We start from the raw sequence: 20,580 nt of genomic DNA, 5'->3' as shown, positions 1-20,580 counted from the left end.
AGCTGGAGCAGCCGACGGCTCGTCCGCCAATGGGCTGGCGGGCAGGCGCTCGGCCCGCCTCCTTCCTCTCCTCCCCTCTCGCCCAGCCCAGGACTTGTTGATGGGAGGTCAGCGCTGTTAGTGGCGGGGGGAGGTGAAGGGAACGCATGGGGGGGGGCTGCACTGGAGCTGCTGCCCCTGCACCCCCTCCCGTCCCTGGCCAGGCTGAAGTGCCCCCTTACAGCCCTGTGCACTAGAACGAAAAAGAAACCACTCCACTAAGCACTTCTGCCAGGCATCCTCACAACAACCCTGCAAGGTGGGTCAGCTTGGAGAGCTAGTGGGGGGGAGCTGGATGTGGACCACAGGGAGACCCAGGTTCAAGTCTCAGCTTGTTCCTTCCTGCGTGACCTTGGGGCAGCTGCTCTCTCTGGGCCTCTGCCAGGCATCCTCACAACAACTCCGAAAGGTGGGTCAACTTGGGGGGGGGGGAAGAGAGCTGGATGTGGACCTCAGGGAGACCCAGGTTCAAATCCCAACTTGTTCCTTGCTGCGTGACCTTGGGACAGCAGCTGCTCTCTGGGCCTAACCTCGACCTCACAAGGTCATGGAGGCAGGGTGCCCAGGTGTCATAACCGCAGAAGAAGATAAGGCACCCCGAAATGTAGGACATCCAATAAAAATGTAGGACACGACCAAATAAAAGTTAAAAATGCTTGTGTATTGATTTCATGCAGTTCATTTAAACACTAGATTACTGATCAAATTTAAAATTGTATTTTACATATAATTTATTAACTACAAGAAGGCTATGTTCTGCCTGCAAGGGCCCACTCCCAAGGAAAAGGAGGACATTTAAGTTCTTTTTCAGGACACGGGACTAAAAGCTAGAACATGTCCTGGAAAAAGAGGACATCTTGTCACCCTGCATGGAGGGGATGTCCTGGAAAAAGAGGACATCTGGTCACCCTGCAATAGAGGGGATCAAAGACCTGAGTCACCTCCTCTGACTCCTTGAAGAAAGCTTGGGATGTCCAGATACTGGACATGCCCATATTGCAAGTGGAGGTCTGGCAGTAAGTGCTGGTCTGTCAGTGCATTATCCTGAAATGTGGGATTGTTTGACTTAAGGGCCCTGAATGTGCAGAGGTCCCCATGCAGCAGATGAGCACAGCAGGGGCCGAGTCAATCTGTTTTCCCTGATGCACTAGTTTACCACACACAGGAATAGCTTAGTTTATTAGCTACATAAGACTGGCTCTCATGCACATTTAAATGTGCAAGCAGAGTGCTTTTTATTTACCCCCACTAATGCTGTGTTCCCAAAAGCAGAGTTTTCTCACTTCCCATCCTTAAAGTGAAACTTGCTACAATGGAGTTTAACACTAGGACCTTATTTATTTATTTTAAACATTTATACCCCATCTTACCAAATGCTCAAGGTGGCTTACAAAATGTGCAGCGCAATCCTATCTTGTGCTGGAACAGGCAGGCCAGGAGGCCTGTGCTGTATCCATCGCAAGATTGGGGCTAGAAGTGGCTCTGCTGGAGGTAAGGGGAAACTCTTCCCCTTACTCCTGGCTAACAGCCCAGTCCTATCCCCACTTACCTGGGAGTAAGCCCCATTGACTCTAATTGAACTTACTTCTGAGTAGGCAGGCATAGGATTGGGCTGTTAGCCACCACAGCCCTAATGGTTCGCCTTGGACTTGTACCACCTCAGGAGGTGTCACAAGTCAGAGGAGAACAGAGTGACTTGGAGCTGCTCTGCACTGCTTGGGGAACGGGTTTGGGACCCAGCATAACTGCTGGGTCCCAGTCCCATCTCCTGTTCCCTACCTGCCCACCCCCTGTAACACCCTCCACCTCCCTCCTGCCCTCCCCAGACCCCTGCGTTGGCTGAACTCCGCTGAAGCTACCCTCCCCAAGTCAGTGTGGGGGCTAAGTGCAGCCTCCATGGACGGGCGCGCATCTCTGCAACTGCCTAGCCAACTCCTGAGGAGGTACAAACATGCTTTATGGCATGTTTTCGACTTTCCTGGGCCAGCGCAAGGGACCAGCGCAAGGGACACATGGAGTTAGGATTGTGTCCTTTATAAATAAAACACAGCATAGAATGATTAAAAAATAGTTAAAATCCAGATCATTTAAAACCAGCACAGCAGTAGTATAATAATTCTGAGGACCCTTATGTGGTGACAGGTTAAAAAAAAAATACACAACCTACTGAAAACATGTGAATACACAATAATAAAAAAAAAGGGTGGATTACATGAAAGACAACTAGGAGTGTTCCACCCTTACCCACCCCCAAAAACTAATGTAAATAAAAATGTTTTTAGGCCTTGCCAGAAACTTTCTATTGAAGGAGCAGATTTTAGAAGTTCTAGTAGTGAGTTTCATAAAAGTGACAGTTCCATAAAGTGAGTTCTGAAAAGTGGAATTCAGAAACATCTCCATCCCAGTCATGCTTTTTAAAGCATCTAGTCTGAGGAAGAATTATGTGTAACTCCAAAACCCCACATGCTGCCTTATGAACAAAGTATTTGACAAAGTGGAGACAAGCAGAAAGGAGCACACGGACATCTTCCATTTAGCTATTCATGAGCTGCAGGAACTGTAATTTGTCCAAGTCCTCAGAATGAGGCTGCTATCCACACTTAGAGCCCAATCCTGGGCTCAATGTGTGGACTTACTGCCGGCGCACACTGTCACAAAGGTGCCAAAAGGCAGTGTTTCTCAAACTGTGGGTCGGGACCCACTAGGTGGGTCATGAGCCAATTTCAGATGGGCCCCCATTCATTTCAATATTTTATTTTTAATATTTTAGACTTGATGCTACCCTGCGATATGACTGCATTTGAGAAAATGTTCCAGACCTGTACTTTTAACAGGCTACTCTGTATATGCTTTTAACAATGATAGTCAATGGGACTTAATCCTGGTTAAGTGTGGGTAGGGTTGCAGCCTAGGATTATTAAAAAAATATTCCTGCTTGATGATGTCACTTCCAATCATGACATCACTTCTGGTGGGTCCTGACAGATTCTTATTCTAAAAAGTGGGTCCTGGTGCTAAATGTGTGAGAACCACTGGAGTAAGTTATCGAGGAGCTTACAGTGACAAAAGTATACTTCTGTATCATCCTGTATTTGTATTTTTTTATTAGTACAATTCTAGATAAACCCTGGACTACACGAGGTGGTTTACTGGATAGCGCTATTTAAACGCATTGGGGTGTAATTGTGTAATTGTAATTATGTAATTTACATGCATTGGGTTGTAATTGTGCTTCTGAATGCACCCCTACCTTAAATATGTCCTGATCTGCTCGTGTCCTGTTTGCAAGGAAAGAATTGGGCCAGAACCTAATGTGCTGATTTTCTGTATGTAAAGAGTCAGATACTGTGTTGTTGTTTTTTTTAAAGAGGGGAACATTTATTTCTCCACCTAATGGGGTCTTGAATTAGTGCAGTCTGTTCTACCACCTCAGCATTCCACCACCTCATTCTGCCACACATCTAGAGTCCCATTCCATAGCTTTCTAGTCACTGGCTGGAACAGGGCTTGATATAATAGCCGGTGTAAGGGCCCAATCGTATCCAATTTTCCAGTACCGGTGCAGCCATGCCAATGGGGCGTGCACTGCATCCTGTGAAGGAAGTCACAGAAGCCTTCTCAAGATATGGGAACATTTGTTCCCTTATTTCAGGGCTGCATTGCAGCTGCACTGGTGCTGGAAAGTTGTCTAGGATTGGGCCCTCAGTCAGTGTACTCCCTCACCCTTGCTCTCACTGGCTCAAGCTCTTCATATCATTAGTATCGCCTTGTTCCCTTGCTAGGAGTTCAAGATGTCTGTCTGGGCGCCTGGCTGCTGTTCCCCATACTCAGAATCGTTGTTGTTCAACAAACAGATATTGCAAAATCACTGTAAGTTTCCACTGTTTTCCTTACCCAGCACTGGACTCTGCAAAAGGCTGTCCCTGTGACTTTCTACTGTCAAAGAAAATGGGAAACATGAACCAGCCCTGGCTGTCACGCATAGCATGTTGTTTGATTTCTGTTATATTATTTTTTGCGCCCTTATATAGATCATTCTTGTTTATTCTGGGCACTTCCCACCTGTCAGCCTGCACCATTGCATGGGGGAGCCTGCAGTAATGTAGCAGCCTGATGAATGGGTAGGGGGAAAGGCAGGGGAAATCCCCTCACCCTATCCCTGAATAATGGCTCCCTGTTCCTGGCCTTAACTAGGCAGATCATTTCCTGGCTGATGGCATATATTTGCCGTCTACAATTTGCTAATCAAATTGTGTCTCCTTGTTCAAGGCAGTCCTTTCTTCCCATTATCTTTGTCTTGGGTTTTTCTGCATTTTTAGCTGGCCTGGTGTCTGTAGTAAGGCATTGCACTCCAGGCAGCTGAAGGGGACAGCAAACACCTGCTGGTCTTGTTTGGAGAGAAATAAATAGGTCTGTTACCCTAAACATTGGCTGGCATCTTCCTGTTCCATCTCCAACACATAACTGTGTTGTTTTGTGTACAAAAATCTTTCCCCTCTTCTCCACGCATTGAATACTTCAAGCTTGTGTCAATTTATGTTCATACCTGAAAACAAAGCTGAACCCGCTCTCCTCCTTTCCTACCCCTCCTTAATTCTGGCGAGGACATGATGCTAAAGCTCTGAGTTTTTTCTGTCACAGATGTGAAGGCCCAGGTATAAATGTGCCCCTATAAAACAGATTCCATTGGCAACATATAATAATTGTTTTAATTCTTCAAATTTTGCACATGCTGGCCCAGACAGGCCTCCAGTGTGGCTTATTGTATAAAATAAATGAAAAACAAAGTTTAAAAGCATACAGAAGACATCCCAAAGTCAAAGACTTAAATTCAAGAACAGCAGTAAACATTGTCAAGAGTGAAAACCACAGAGTAAACACAGGTACAGGTAGTCCCTGACTTAAGGACATCCTACTTAGAGGTGTCCCAACATAAGGACAGCTGCATTGTGCTTTCACACAGGTGCAGCCCATCAGCTGTGATATTTTTACACAGGTGCAATAGCATTGGTTTTGGGACACTGGTTTGTGAGAGGGAGAGAAACAATGCGTTTTGGAGATGCAGGCATGTATATTAAGAGACAGCCAGTACAGTATACTACTTAATAGTGTTGCACTTGTGTTCCTCTCAGCTAATACAAATGCAAATTGTAACTTGTAAAATGCGAGTTGTAAAATGCAGCTAATACAAATGCAGCCCTCCCATCTAAGAGCCCAATCCTATCCAATTTTGCAGTGCAGGTGCAACTGTGCCAGTGGGGCATGCACTGCATCCTGTGGTGGGGAGGCACTCACAGGGACCTCAGGGTGTGGGAACATTTGTTCCCTGACCTCGCTGCTGCATTGCAGCTGCACCGGTGCTAGAAAGTTGGATAGGATTGGGCCCTAAGTTGCTCTAGGGCCCATTTTGTACATTACACAACAGAAAAAGCAAGGTTATCACAGAGTGTGAGTTCAGTAGGAAGTGAATTACTATCTATATTATAAAAATGTATAGAAATACGCATTCCATATATATTCTATGTATATAGTATAATATTGTGCAGACCTCCAGAATGTGATCAGTTTTTGAGTAGGAGACGAATGTTGTCAGACTGTCTTTTCCAAGGTGCTGAGAAATAAAAAGCTGCTGGCCATCTTCTTATACAAAAAGTCCTGAAACATACTAGCTGATGATCTTCTTTCAACACTGGTAAGATATGTTGTCTGCTATCAGTAGCAGTTAGCAGCCTTGATGCTCTACAGTACTTTGAATTAATTTCCATTTCCAAGCCGTCTTCAGAGGGAGGCCCAGGTAAAGCACAATGCAGTAATTTAACTTGGATATTATCAATGCGTGGATAAATGTGATTGTATCTTGTTTTTCCAGGAAAGCTTGCAAGTGGATTTCCTTTCAAAGCTAGTTAAAGTTTCTTTGAGCCACAGGCAACACCTGAGTATATGCATTGCTCAGCAAGAACCTCTAGCACAAAGCTGCAAGCCACTTTTCTCATCTTAAAGGTAAGAAAATCAGAATTAGCTGACTAAACAGAATTGACTTTCAATCAAACAGCGATTGAAAGGAAGCTTATCTCATTTAAGAACATATTTTTTATTATAGTTATGCTCTGCCACTCCAGAAACTGCCACTCAAGTTATATTCTACCACTCAAGAAACTCAAGGTGATGGGCATGGGGTTCCCAATGGAGCTAGGCACTGAATGGATCTAGATCTCCTTAGCTTCAGCACAGTGGCCATATCATACGTTTTCAGACCATTACTGAAGGCCCTAGGCCAGTGGTTCCCAAACTTTAGCACCGGGACCCACTTTCCGGGACACTCTCTGGGACACCTTCTCTGGACTCACCTAGGTTTATAAGACATTTTAAAAAGAGATCTAGGAAGAAATAATGTATTTGTTTACAAGTAATAATATTTTGATTTATTTATTTATTTAGGGAGTTGAGTTCTTTGCAAGGCAGTTAGCAAGTATGGGCACAATCCTAACCCCTTATGTCAGTGCTTTCCAGGACAATGCAGCTCTGAGGTAAGGGAACAAACATTTCCTTACTTTGAGGAGGCCTCCGTGAGTGACACCAACTGCAGGATGCAGCACATGCCCCATTGGCACTGCTATGCCAGTGCTGGAAAGCACTGACATAAGGGATTAGGATTGCGTCCTATCTGATTTTTGAATAACATCAGGGCTTGAGGCAATTTGTTATCTGATCCTTCCATCCCCTGGGTTTTCTTTGGAGGTTCTGCATGGCAGGACCCACCAAGAATCAGGTCATGACCCACCAGTGGGTCCCAACCTACAGTTTAAGAACTACTGCCCTAGGCAGCATTTGCAATGCGACATACTATGGAAAATCTCCACTGCCTGTCCCGGAGAGACTAAATGTTTATTTTATTTAAAAGCATGTATATGCTCTTTTGGGCAACTCAAGCAGCTTACAAAAAATAGTAACTGTGCTATATTACTTATTGCTGTGGTTCTCAAACTTTTAGTATCAGGACCCACTTTTTAGAATGAGAATCTGTCAAGACTCACCAGAAGTGATGTTATGACTGAAAGTGACATCATCAAGCAGGAATATTTTTAACAATCTTAGATTGCAATCCTACCTATACTTACCCAGGAGTAAGTCCCATTGACTATCATTGTTAAAAGCATATACAGGTGTGCGTCACTTAACGACGGGGATGTGTTTTCCTATCCCCGTTATGCGATTTGGTTGTTAAGTGAATATTCAGCCCAAACTAATAATAATAATAATAATTAATAATAATAACTCGATATTTATATACTGCCTTTCTGGTCATTGGATTACTCCTCTGACTTTATTCAAGGCAGTTTACATAGGCAGGCATTCCTAAATCCCTCAAGGGGATTTTTACAATCATAGAGGTTCTCTCTTTCAAGAACCACACAACATTTCAGATGGATCTTCCTGGTTTGGTCTCACTTCTGGCATCCAGTTCTCCCATGCAGGCTAACAAGCAGCTCCATCTCTCACATGGAGGGCAGCCAAGACGCTTCTTGCTCACACCAAGAGCAGGTGGAATCACTCGGCTTGTCAGCTGCTTCAAGGTCACACCAATCCAGCTGTTCGGGGAGCTGCCCGTGTCCTCTGGCGACTGGCGACCTTCTGATGTTTATCTTTGGGCTAAGGGAGGCTCTACCCTCTAGACCAGACCTCCTACCCTAGTACCTTTGTTGTGCAAACAGACACACTCCCTGCCAGAAACTAGCAGGCTGCACAGGCTACTGGAGATAGATTGCCTCTTCTTTGCATTAAGAACCTCTTTGTTGTGTAAACAGACAATCTGCTGCAGGCTATTGGAGTCCTGACTGCCTCCTTAAGAGCCTCTTTGTTGTGCTTTGACTACCATCATATATGCGGTCTGTTGTTAAGCAGAAGGTTGTGAAGGTTGTGGATGTGTAACATTTCCCCAAATGCAGTCACATACCATGGTAGCATCAAGTCTAATATATTAAAAATAAAATATTGAAATGAATGGGGACCCATCTGAAATTGAACCCACCTACTAAGTCCCAATCCACCATTAGTAAGTCAATAAACACTGACTTATAGGATTGTGTATATGATAAAAAAGGATAAATTCAGACCACTTTGCATTTAGCTAATAAGGACTTTTCCTTCATACCTAATGTAAAACATATTTTGCTAAACATTTTCACAACAATCAGTTTTTGTAGTTTCCGTCTGTGACTCCAGGGAGCTCAGAGTGGCAGTCTAGCCTCAAAACCTGTCTTAAGGTTGATCTGTTGCAGGTGCATTTGTCACCCAGTGATGATCATAGCTGAATGAGGATCTGAAGCTTCCTTTGCCATGCCCACGTACCACATTCTCCTGACTAAAGCCCAAGAGTTTATTTATTGCAGATTTTCACATTAAGAACTTAAGAATGTAAGAAAAGCCCTGCTGGATCAGGCCAAAGGCCCACTGACTGAATCCAGCTTCCTTTTTCTCACAGTGGCCCACCAGCTGCCTTTGGGAAGCCCAGAAGCAGATGAGAAAAAGCATACTTCTCTCTTGCATATTTTGTGTTCCCCTGAAGCTGGAATTCAGAGGCATACTGATTTTGCATCTGGAGATTGGAACATAGCCATCATGACTGGTAGCCATTGATAGATCTGTCCTTCATGAATTTGTTGAATTCAAACAACCCAAGCTAGTGGCCATCACCACATTTTTTGGCTACCAGTTCCACAAATGAATTAAGTGCTATATGAAATACCTCCTTTTGTTCACCTTGCCTCTTCTGCCAATCATCCTGCATCTCATCCCAATCAGTATCAAGGGGTTCTGGTTGTAGTATTGTGATGGAGAGTGATGGAAGACAGAGGCAAATAATTTATTCACCTTCTCTGCAATCTCCATGGTCTCTTTAACCTCCCACTTTATTCCCTTGCTATCTAACTGTCCAATTGCCTCCCTGGCAATTTACATGCTTTTGATATACAGTACCTAAAGTTTTATTTGTTTGTCTTGATGCATTGAACCATGCACTCCTCATATTCTTTTTTCACACCCATTACATTTCTTCTGCCAGAGTTTACATATCCCCAGCCGTGGACCTCTGTAGCCCCACGCCTGGGGCAAAGCTCCGCTATGGTGTGCAGAAATCCGCCCCCCCTACTCATCAGAGGCTCACGGAGCCTCGTGCTATCTCTTCCCATGCCGGGGAAATCTCTGTGAGGTTCTCCAGGGCGAACCGGAAGCACAGTTTCTGCCCCCGTCGGGAGCCTCAGAGAGGCTTCCGTGGGGTCCCAGCGGCCGGCCCAAGGGTGCTCAATGGCAGGCACGCAACTGTATATCCCTGTTTGTTCTCATCATATCAGCAAGACTTCAGTTTTGGAAGGAAGCCCTCTTGCTTTTTGTAACTGACTTGATCCTGCCCATGAGCCATGCTGGCTGCCTCCTGTCTTGTGTGCTCCCTCAAGCATTTTGTGAGCCACTGTAAGATACAGGAAGCTGGACTAGATGGACTAATGGGCCTTTGACCTGATCCAGCAGGGCTCTTGTTATATACTTTTGTTCTTATGTTCTCTTGGACCCAGCAGTGCCACAGTTTGAGATTTGTTTGGGTTTCTGGTGGTTTTTTTGCAGCCAGGAAAGTTCTAAATGCTTTAGCAGAACTTAAAAGTTGTAAGTTTTATCAGAATTGACTTCCAAGTAGCGCTCTTTCTTGCTGTGCCCTCATTTAAACTGCAGTTGGTGAATTAAATAGATGCATGATAGTACCTACTTATTCTTGCACAGAAGCATAGCTCCTTGTTTGTGCCCTGTTTTCCCTAATGATTCATTTCTTGGGGTACCTCAAGTTTATAGAGCTCACTGTTTGCCATGTTCACTCTGAACTCTTATGGTCATTCTCAGCTTGCTGTTATCTTAATTTTTGGTTTGTTTTTATTGTGTTTTAACAACTTGTGTTTTTTTGTAACTTGCTGTAAAGACAATTCATTACTTCCTAACTTGACTTGAGGCAAACTCACATTTGTCATTTAACTCAATCAGCAACTGGTTTGCACCTTGTCCTGCAAACCACAATCAGAAACCAGGGTTTGTTCCCTGGGCTACATTTTGTACCATTGTATACATATGTACCTCTTCTTCAGATTTAATAATTTGAAATTCTTTCAGAACTTTGAAGTTATTGGTTGTTATTTGATGTCTCTTTTGTTGTGACCCATTCTAAATGGCAGGTAAAGAAGGAAACAAAAACAAATAATCCCAACAAACATAAAGAGGTTGACTGTTGTGGGATGGGGAAGGTTAGGGAAGACTGGTGGATGAACTCACCTGTTCATATGCACCAGGTTAGTCTAGATCTTAGTGGAGTACATCTCTCTCTTCATGAAACATGCCTGTCCTCTTATATGGAATGGACAAAGTGACTAACTATACTATACTGTATATGGAAGAGAGGTAAGTTGATGTATGCATTATGTTTATATAGTATTAGAAACAGTTTTATTCCTTGATTTTGGGGGGGGGGGTTCTATGTTTCTTCCCCTTTTCCACTGTTGGTTTTATTTTTTTTAATTTTCTATTGTATCTTTTCAAACATTGTGTTGTTCTTATTTAAATAATACAGCAGTAAACATCTATAAAAACTTATTGATATTGACTGGGAAATAGCATTAGTCAAAACTCATCTTAAATAAGTGACACATTTATTTCACTAGCCTTACACACATCAATTTTGTGGGCGCATTGTTTTCTGATGGGTTTTTTCAGCTTGCAGATTCTAGTAAGAGCCTCCTTTTTAGAAAAGATCACTTGGAGAATTATTTTGCCTCCAGTAGCAATTCTATTATCATTTTTTCTGGGTTCATTTCATGTGCGTTTGTTTTGCCTTAGTGAATCCTGAATTACCTTTGGATTCACAGCTCAGATTAAATGATGTCACTGATTTTGCTGCACAACAAGTTCTTACTTAAAGCTGTCGATAGGTTCTTGGAAACTTGCGGCTTTAAGTGAAACAACTTATAACAAAACTAATTTTACCATTGGTCAATCGGTATATGTAAACAAGAGTTACATACTGACAGCATATTTCTGGTCACAAAAACATCACCAAACTTGTAAATAAGGACCAAAAACACTCCTAATGCTAAACATTGAAATAAATCTGAGCTTTCTGGGCTGGAGAAAACCCACACAGACAGGGAGAACACGTGCAAAATCCACACTAACTGTGAACCTGGCCAGGAACTGATTTTTTTTCTCATCAGCTTTATAACAAAAGGACTTAAAATGAAATGATTTTGAGCACTAGCTGAACCTCAAACTATTAGAAATTATTTGGTATGCTCTTCCTTTGCTAGGTTTGCCCTTATCCAATTAGGATGCTTGTGGTTCAGAAAAGTTGTCATTCCATTAGGCTACATAATATGCATATTGAACACGGAAAGTTGTACATAACACTAATGCATACTGACACTGCCGTGCACTATCCAACATTTCACAGATGCAAAAAGGGACACTATTGTGGTCTTTGTAGCACTCAGATTTTCACATTGAAGTCTGAGACTCCCTCCATTGTAACACTACTCTGAAGGTTTTTAATCATGGTTACTCTGCAGTAACCTGTCCTGAATCAAATTAAAAGGCAAGAAGTCCAGTTGTTACATGGAGATTAATGTTGACTAAGCTTCCAACTTTTCTTGGTTAAACATATACAAGAAAACCATAGTGGTCCAATACCATCCAGACTTAGCATGCATCATAGCAGACTGTGCATTTACGTTCAGGTGTGCATTTGCATGTGCATATACCCCATATACAAAATGCACACACTCTCACAAACACCCCACTCAGATATTTAACTTCTAACCTAGAGACATGGGAATGGGGCCGAAACCTGAAGAATGACAACCCTAGCAACCTGTACTAACAACATTTGTAAAAGGCATTTCCCAAATCTCCTCAGCAGACCAAAAGAGAGACAGTGAAAATCAAGACTACTATCCCTGTTACGGGGGGGTGTTGGAATGCACTGTTGGAATGGCTGTTGGAATACGCTACCAGTATTTTCTTGCCTTTTCATCTGAAGAGAGTCAAAGATGCCTGCAAAACAACAATCTGATCATATAGTAATAGAATCTAAACAAAGGTAATCTGCAAATATTTAGAACTCCATCAGGTTATCCACAAACAATGTGTGTGTTGGGGGTCTAAATTTAGCTGACAGATGATAAAGGAAAGTAGCAAGATCAAAGAACCAGGTCACTCATTCCCTAGATTAACAGAACTTTAAGTTTGTCACTGATCTGAGCTGGTCAGTGCTCCTTTCTATATCTGATTCTGAGATAAACGCTTGACTTTATAGTCAGGCAAGTGAACTATTCCAAATGGGTAAATGAAAAGCACCCAGCCAAAATTTAGATAGATTAGCTCCAGTGGTCTAAACTGAACCGGAGAGAGCTAGCCCTGCATGTATGAATTTGTATTACAGCTTCTGGTTTAGCCCCCTGAAACTGAGTACAAATATAGTTATTGTGGTTGTTTTCAAAGGCTATTCCCTCTCTGTTGTCGCATAGAAACATTTATGATGCAAAACAGAGGCATGCATTCCAACTGGCCCATTTACCAGGGACAATCCTGGATATATTTCTGTCCTTATGTTGCCTTTTGGACATGTTGGGTGAAAAGTTTGTTAGTGTGAATTGACCTTCTTTAGGGTTTAAAGTTGCGGACCTGGTCCCTGCCCCATAGCAAAGGACTGCAAAATGCTGCCCCCTGCAGCACCCCCCCATGTATACTTACCAAGCCGTAACAGAGCTTCCTGTGATGTTCTCAAGTGCTTCAAAAGCCTTCTGAGGCCTCCGGAGCACCTTTAAATTGTACCTGCAATTTTCTGGTGAAAACCAGAAGTACTGTTGAAGGGCGCTCCAGAGGCCTCAGAAGGCTTTTGAAGCACCCACAGAAGCAGCACAGGGCTTTGCTTGCCTCTGGAACACCTCTGGAGGGCAGCAGTGGTGCCGTGGGTGGAGGCAGCACCATGGCAGGTGTCGTAGTGCCTTCCCCACAGGGCCCACAGATGTGATGCCAGGGACTTTAGCCCCCCCCCCCAGAACCGCCACTGTGTTTAACCCCATTCCACCCCCAAATCTTTAACATCTCTGACTGGAAAATGAATTCACCTTGTCCCAGGGCATGATCTAAGGGCATATGATATGGCCACTTTACTGTAGCCAAGCATGGCTAGGTCTTGTCTGGTCATGCTTCAGTTGCTAAGGCATATTTTGACCTATTGATAACATATTATAGGAAATCTATGTTTTTCAAATATATCTTTAACCTAAAGAACAAGCATCCTCTTTAAATTAATGGAGGTTAGACTACTGTTGTGTGTATCCATCCAGTGTGTATGTGGGGGGAGGGGGACTCAAAGAGCAATCCTTGGAATTGGAGTGGGGTGTTACAAGTATGTTCCTATTTTCATTTATGGAAATATGGAAGTTTTAAAGGTGAGTCCCAGCTCAGATTAAGCACTGCACATGCCAGTATGATCTTGGGTATCAAGGATCTCAGGTAGTAAATGCTAGGAATTACCTCTGACATAATCCTGGAGAACCGCTGACCATCAGAGCACACACTGCTAGGCTAGAGAGGTCATAGCCGGTCAGCATGCAAGGCAGGCTCATAGGAGCGCTGTTAGGTTGGAATGGCAAATTTGTGAAACCAAATTCAAGTCCAAGCAATCGGCTAGTGGCGAAGCTTGCCTTAGCAGTTTGGACAATTTAATATGGATTGATCTAGACAAGCAATGAATGGTTGAATGGGTTATACCACTGTAAGTGTGGGAATACACTTTTTAAATCTTTCTTTCGAAAAAAATATTCCCTGCATGTTAAAAAAAACCCACTCTCTAACAACCCAGTACATCAGTGCGAAAGATTCTAGGTTAGTCCTCTCTTTGCTATGATAGACTTCTTCTTACAGAGAGTGTTTTTGCATGGGAAGCTTTGAAAAGTAGTACTGTAATGCCAGCCTGTATTCTGAAGCAGTGCAGCCCATCCCACTGCCTCATTTCCACTTCATTTTACTGTATGTGTAACCCAGGCCCTTCTCTCAATCTGTTTATTCCACAGGGTAACGAGGCTACCCCATTCTCCAAATAAACTGCTGGGAGGACTCATTAAAACTTCCCGTTCCCTACACCTGTTTTTCCTCTTGGTTGGAAGAGTGGTATTCTTCAGAGAGAGCCAGATTTATTCCCATGCCTATGGTATGTTTGTGATCTTGATCAGGGCCACAGCACAGGAGGAGGAAGTTCAAATAGGTTCAGGGGATTCAAATTTGGGCAACTGGCTTGGGGGCAAAGGCTAATCTCCCTGCCCTATGCTGTGGCCCCAATGCAGGTATGCATAGCTTTTTTCAAGGACAAAGTGTTGCAGAGCTCTGATCACAGTAAGTTCATTGAGTGTGTCCATTAGTTTTTCACCAAGTGATGGGAGAACCTGGAAGTGAAGGACTAGTAATCAGGAGATAAAGGTGGCAGATTACAGTGAATTTTCTTTTTGCATAACAATTAGTAGCACATCACATAAGAAACCCCTACATCTGGATGCACCTAAAAACTCAGGCCTCCAAAGCAGTATGGAACTTGCTAAAATGATCAGATGTTTGTAAGTAAAAAATAGTTTGAGATTTTATCCTTTGCAGTCTCTGCGAGTCATATTTTCAGGTCACCCTCTGTACCCTGAAGGTTGCAATTGCAGATTCTTACGTAATCACATGACTGAAGGAACTCAAACTTCAACAACAAATACCAGGGATCCTGTGACTTATGACCTTGTGGGCTAGGGTTGACATGGTGCAGAAGAGTTTGCAAAGTGTAGCTTTTAATTTTCTGGGATTGAGTTTTGCAGAAGTGATGGTTTCAGCATGCATGCATATGTGGAGGGGGGGGGTAGTAGGTGAGAAAAAGTCATCATTTCGTTTTTACAGCTACTTTTCTAGATCAGTGGTTCTCAAACCTGCATTCTCTGGAGCCCTTTACACTCCTAAAAGGAGTCTTGGGGAGCCCTGCTGGCACATGCGAGGAGTCTCAGGGAGCCCCTATACAAACCAGGCAGGGGGCAGATGGTGCACTTGTGGAGCCCCTGAAGGGGTCTCAGGGAACCCCAGGATGCTGGAGGCACACTTTGAGAAACACTGTTCTAAATAATTAGCTGCTGAAATTTAGTCTCGCTACTTCGAATTGTCTTATAATAAATTATTTGTTATTTTTTATATATTTCTATCCAAGGAGATCAGAGCAGCATGCCAAGTTCTTTCCCCATTTTATCCTCCCAACAATCCTGTAAGGTAGATTAGACTGAGAGGTAGTCACTGATCCAAGGGTTTGCCATCCCTGTTGCATTAGGATTCCCAACTTTTTAGTGCTCTTTGCTCCTCTGCTTTTAACAGCAGCATGATCTACAGATATTGTCAGATAATAACATGTATTTTTTATACAATGAAACTGCCACCAGTTGATATCTGCAGATCAAGGTGATGCAAAAGACACAGCAGTATGTCAGCCAGTCCTTTTTCTGGAAACAATTGACAAATCTGTTCTGCCTCCTGAGTCCCGCCCTCTCCCCGAGTGAACTGTGGATCAGCACTGGTGGCAACAAGGAGCTTCCTGTTTCATTCCTGGCTGTTTCAGACAGGAGATGTGTATTTTCATGGTTTTACCGCTGTGGATCTTCTGTCCTTATACTTTAGTTTTCAGTGAAGAAAAGCCTTGACAACAAGGGCATATCATTCTTCAAGGACATACAAAGTTCATCCACAATTCCAGCAGCTTGATCCTGCCAAGGCTTAGAAAGAAAGAGTGATTGGGAAAGGGAACTTCTCCAAAAGCAAATTGCTTCATGTTTCATTTAGGGTATTTTCAATATAATACTAAACACATACCTTTGAGAAAAGCTACCAGATAAGGTCAGTCAATGCGCTGATTACTTGCAGGCACATTCCTAACATTCAGCCAGTCACAGCGCATGGTCTTGGAAAAGGTCTGGTAGCCAAAAGGTTGAGAATGTACCTGTTAACATGAGAATGACTTATAATGGTTAAGTTTGTCTTCAGTTGAGGGAGGAAAGAAGAGAAGGCAGCAGCACAGAAAAAGGAGATCTCAAAGGTGCACTGAGAGAAATATGGTAATGCTAAAAAAGTTTCAAGTTATGTGGCTCTCCTTCAGGGTGGCTGACTCCAGGGATAGTCTTCTAAAGTAACATCCAAGATTGTCCTATGTATCCCTGCAGAGACTAGCTGTATTTAAGATATGATGGCAAACCATGATTTGCAGTTATGTGCACAAGAAGCTATGAGCCTTGGTCTCATAAGTGCCTTCCTCTCTTTCATCCCTGTGCAAGGAGAGATGGTGAGAAGCTTCTCTTTGTCATGTGGAACAAAACAGTTTGCTGTTGTATTCCAAAGGCCGCAGTCCTAACCAATTTTCCAGCACTGGCATAAGGGCAATTCAACTCTGAAGAAAGGGAACAAACATTGCCTTACCTTGAGGAGGTCTCCATGTCTGCCCCCCAACTGCAGGATGCAGCACATTGCCCACTGGCACAGCGATGCCAGTGCTGAAAAGTTGGTTAGGATCGTGCCCAAACTCAGCTAACTATTGCTTGACAAAACCATAGTTTGCTCATAAATCAAGATCCCAAAAACACTTGTTGGCGACACTGGGGTTTGAATCCTGATTCATGGCCGGTCTATGATGTGCACAGATGATAGCTTTGTACATAGCAGATGCAATGAACGGAAGCAGAAGCTTCTAATCTCTGCCTCTCCTCAAAGGTGGAGAAAGAGGGAGTGCATGAGTCCAAGGCTTACAATTGCTCATGCATGTAACAGCAAACCATGTTTTGCCATTATGTCTGCATGCAAGCATTGAGTCAGACGACAGTAGTCCAAGTCAATATAAAGCCACACCATATGTTGGGAAGGAGTGTCACTTTCCCCACCCTTTCCATTTGTGCTTATAGGAAAAGTGGAACCTGATTATGGTTGCCATCTTTTGAACTGGCCCCTCAACCAGTCCTCCCTTTGTGCTTTTAGGAGCTGTCTGATCTGCTGGGATTAGCAAATGAGAATTTTTTCCCCCCCAGTATTTCTCACTTGCTAACTTTTGCAGGACAGGTTAGCTTTTTCTTCATTTTGGCAATCATAGTTCTAATCTATGTCAGCTATTATGAATAATGAACTGCGTAGGGGCTGATAGTTTTCCCCAGGTTAATTAATGTGGAATACAAGAGTGTGAGTCTGTAAGTGACTCAGGCCCTGTTGAACAAGATGCTTTAGCATTTGAGTCATCATATTAATGTTTATAAGCGGTCTTCAGGGTATAGCTACAGCGAGAGTGTAATTGACATCAGTCACTTCAGGGGAGGAAGCCACCCTTGGAAGGGGCTGAAATAGAAGATGTTGGCATCATTCAGTCTCGGAAGACTATGGTGTCATGCTCTGAATGGTGGTTCTGGAACAGAGTGTCCTCTCCAGTGTGCGAAGCCTGGGTAAAGTAGGTATGGAGGATAGGCTGTTACCCATGCAGCAAATCCCCCCTCTCCACGTCGCTGAAATGGTCCAATGGAAAGGCAGAGGCCAATACGGTTGGTTCCAGCGGCGTCGCAGGAGTTGCCAGAACGTGACTGTGTTCAGCCATGAACTGCCTCAGGGACTCCGGCTCCGGTTTTTGCCTCGAGGTTGACTCCTGAAGCCTTTTCCACAACTGGATGTAGCCACAAGGCAGTGGAGGTTTGGGATCAGAGTTTTCCTTCTCTCAGATGAGCTGCCTTCCCAGGCTGACAAGTCCCATCTACCCGGTGGCTGTTTAGTTGCCTCTTACGACAAGTACAGCCAAACTGAGGGTCTATTCTTATCCCCAGCCCCCAGGGGAAAAAACTGAAATATCCCCAGGGCTGAAATATCCCCAGGGCTGAAATAACTGAAGTGTTTATTGTAGTACCAAGACAGCTTTAGGCTTCCCAGGGATCAGTTTAAGGAACTTGGTCGAGATAATTTTTTCTCTCTGCAGACCTCAGCAAACTTACATGCAAGACACAATTGGAGAACACTCCATTTACTGAGGGGATGAAAAACAAGGACGAAAAGTTGGCACAGAGAGGATGTCACTTGATGCAGTGAGGCTGGACCGTCAGCGCCTTTGTTCTCACTTCATGGGAATGTGACAGTAGTTGCCTTCACTTTGCTGCCTGGATTTGTGCTACACACCCATTTTTCTTAACTGCGTTAATCCTTCAGCTAGTTAACAGAAACCTTAAGTGTCAGGATCCTTTAGAAATCTTACAGAATAGAACCTCGTCCATGAATGAAGAAATCAATCATGCCAGAACATGCGCTCATCTCCACAATAACATGAACATGCAAGATAACTCCCTGAGAGTCCATCACTTTGTTGCCGAGCATTAACATGATTACTGGGCATTAATATGTTTCTAAATCTGTGGGCAGCAGCTGGATTGGGCAACAGGCCAACAGAGGCTAAAGCACAGGGTGAGGAAGAGCCCCGTCTCTCCTGCTGTCTTTCTGTCCTTCACCTGCTAACAGTGACCTTTGTGCTTCCTGTTCTGGAAGAGAAATAAAATTGACAAACAAAACCTCAGCCCATGGAGTAAAGCAGTTTCCATTTTCCCTCCCAAAGCCAGTCATAAGGAGTTTAGTTGGGACGAAGGGTTTTAGTTTGGTTTTATCACTAGAAGGCCAGAGGTGAGTGTCAGCCAAGTGCCTTGGACGTTGTCCTCTATAGCCGTGGTCTTCAACCTTTTTCATGCCACAAACCCAATCAATCAGGTATGAGACTGGGGGCCCACCCTCCTCCCTGAATCCAGTCTGCTCACCGCTGCCCCCATCGCCACCCACTCCCCACACCTGCCCATTCTGTTTTCCCCTACCTCTTGAATCTTCACTACAACACTATATGGTAGCAGCCTGGTCAGGGCAAGCCTTAGGAGTTGTGGGGCAAGATAGTATTATAGCAAGTTTTGATAAGGCACTGCCATTATTGGATTGGATCCAAGACCTCTCTTACATAGTCTTTGAAAGGTTGCCATGACCCCCCAAATGAGGCTTCACAACTCATTAGGGTTGCAACCTACAGGCTGAAAAATACTGCTGTAAAAGCTTTGTGGGGGCCATAGGCCCCTTTTCCAGGTCCAAGTCTAATACCATCAACTTTTCTTCTAGGGCGCCCAATGTGTATTATCTGCTATTGACTGGGTTCAGACACTATAAAATCGCAATTCGTGCTAATCATAGTTAAGAACCCACATCAAGGTTTGAGTTTCAGGCAAACCATGGTTTAGAGTTGCTTGTCTGCATTTCTTTCCCATCTACTCAGGACTCACTAAGTTCTCCGTGCTCACTCCCATCTTCATGGTGCAGCAGCCTCCTGAGGTGGGGGGAGTGATTGTAACTGTGAATTGTAAATGGTCTGTGAACACAAGCATTATGCAAAGTTATAGTTGGCACAAACTATACTATGCAAATCAACTTCAGGTCATGGTTTCAGTTGATGGTTTGTAAGCCTCAAACAACTCACAAGTTGTGAGCAGCCTTAGTTGAAGGCATAAGGTAAAATTGTGCTTTAGCTAAACAAGCCCTATCTTCACATTATGCCTGAACCCAGCCACTGTGTATTAGCACAGCTAGGTGTCCAGAAACTTCTAAGGGTGATGCTTTCTGAACACAAGTAACCTGATCTTTCCAACTTCTCCTGTTTCTTGAAGCGCCTTTCTTTTTTAAATACAGAATCCATGAACAGTTTCTCTCAAGACCAACAATTTTCAGCCTTTTTCATCTCAGCGCACACTGAGAAGGCACTAAAATTGTCCAAAAAAAAAAAAAACACCCATCAGTTTTTTGACAATTGACAAGGCACACCATGCAGCTAGTGGGGGGCTCACACTCCCCAATGCCCCTACTAATAAATGACCTTTCCTGAAATTCACACAACACGTCTGCAAACCATTTGTGGCACTGCTGAATAGCACTGCTCTAGACCCTGAGAGACAGTGAGTGTCTTGAACGACAGGAGAGAAGGTAGCTACTCATCCCCATCGCTCCTGGGGAGTGTTGAAAAAGCATGTCATGTACCTTGATCATCACTGATGGGGTGTGTGTTAATGTGTGAATTATTACCCATTCCACCCATCCTCTTTGGTTGTTGTTTGATTTTGCCATCCTCCTCGCAGAGCTACACTGCCTAAGAATATATGGGTTCTCCTGGCTACATAGAACCCACATGTTCTTAAGCAGTATATCTCTGCCTAAGAGAGGGCTGTTGCTTTCATACATTTTTCTGGCTGTGCCCAAAGCTCCAAAATTATCTTGTATAAAATGAGTACACCTGCAGCTTCTTCTGTCTCCTGTTTTAGAGGCAAGAGCCTACAACTTGGACTATGTCTCCAACTTCCAGGAACCTCAGTCCTCTTCAAATCAATGGGTGGGCTGCTCCTGTAGGCTGGCCTCTTCGTCATCAGAGTCTATCCACTATAATCTTCTCATGTT

At 43.8% G+C, this 20,580-nt stretch overlaps 1 long non-coding RNA gene across 4 annotated transcripts; it reads left to right on the top strand.

The window, feature by feature from the left end:
* The first annotated feature begins 97 nt into the window (after positions 1–97).
* Positions 98–18,676, top strand: LOC136648531 (uncharacterized). Of its 4 annotated transcripts, none has more exons than XR_010794334.1 (5): positions 98–298; positions 3,822–3,909; positions 5,909–6,039; positions 14,148–14,284; positions 18,089–18,676. It is a non-coding gene; the product is annotated as an uncharacterized lncRNA (long non-coding RNA). The 4 variants fall into 4 exon arrangements; XR_010794335.1 differs by having other exon boundaries at positions 98–448; XR_010794336.1 differs by lacking the exon at positions 3,822–3,909.
* Positions 18,677–20,580: the final 1,904 nt, after the last annotated feature.

This window comes from Tiliqua scincoides, chromosome 1, assembly GCF_035046505.1.
Source record: "Tiliqua scincoides isolate rTilSci1 chromosome 1, rTilSci1.hap2, whole genome shotgun sequence".
In the NCBI taxonomy this organism is placed as follows: domain Eukaryota; kingdom Metazoa; phylum Chordata; class Lepidosauria; order Squamata; family Scincidae; genus Tiliqua; species Tiliqua scincoides.
The sequence above is the reverse complement of the archived record's forward strand: the minus strand, read 5'-3'. Positions and strand labels throughout refer to the sequence as shown.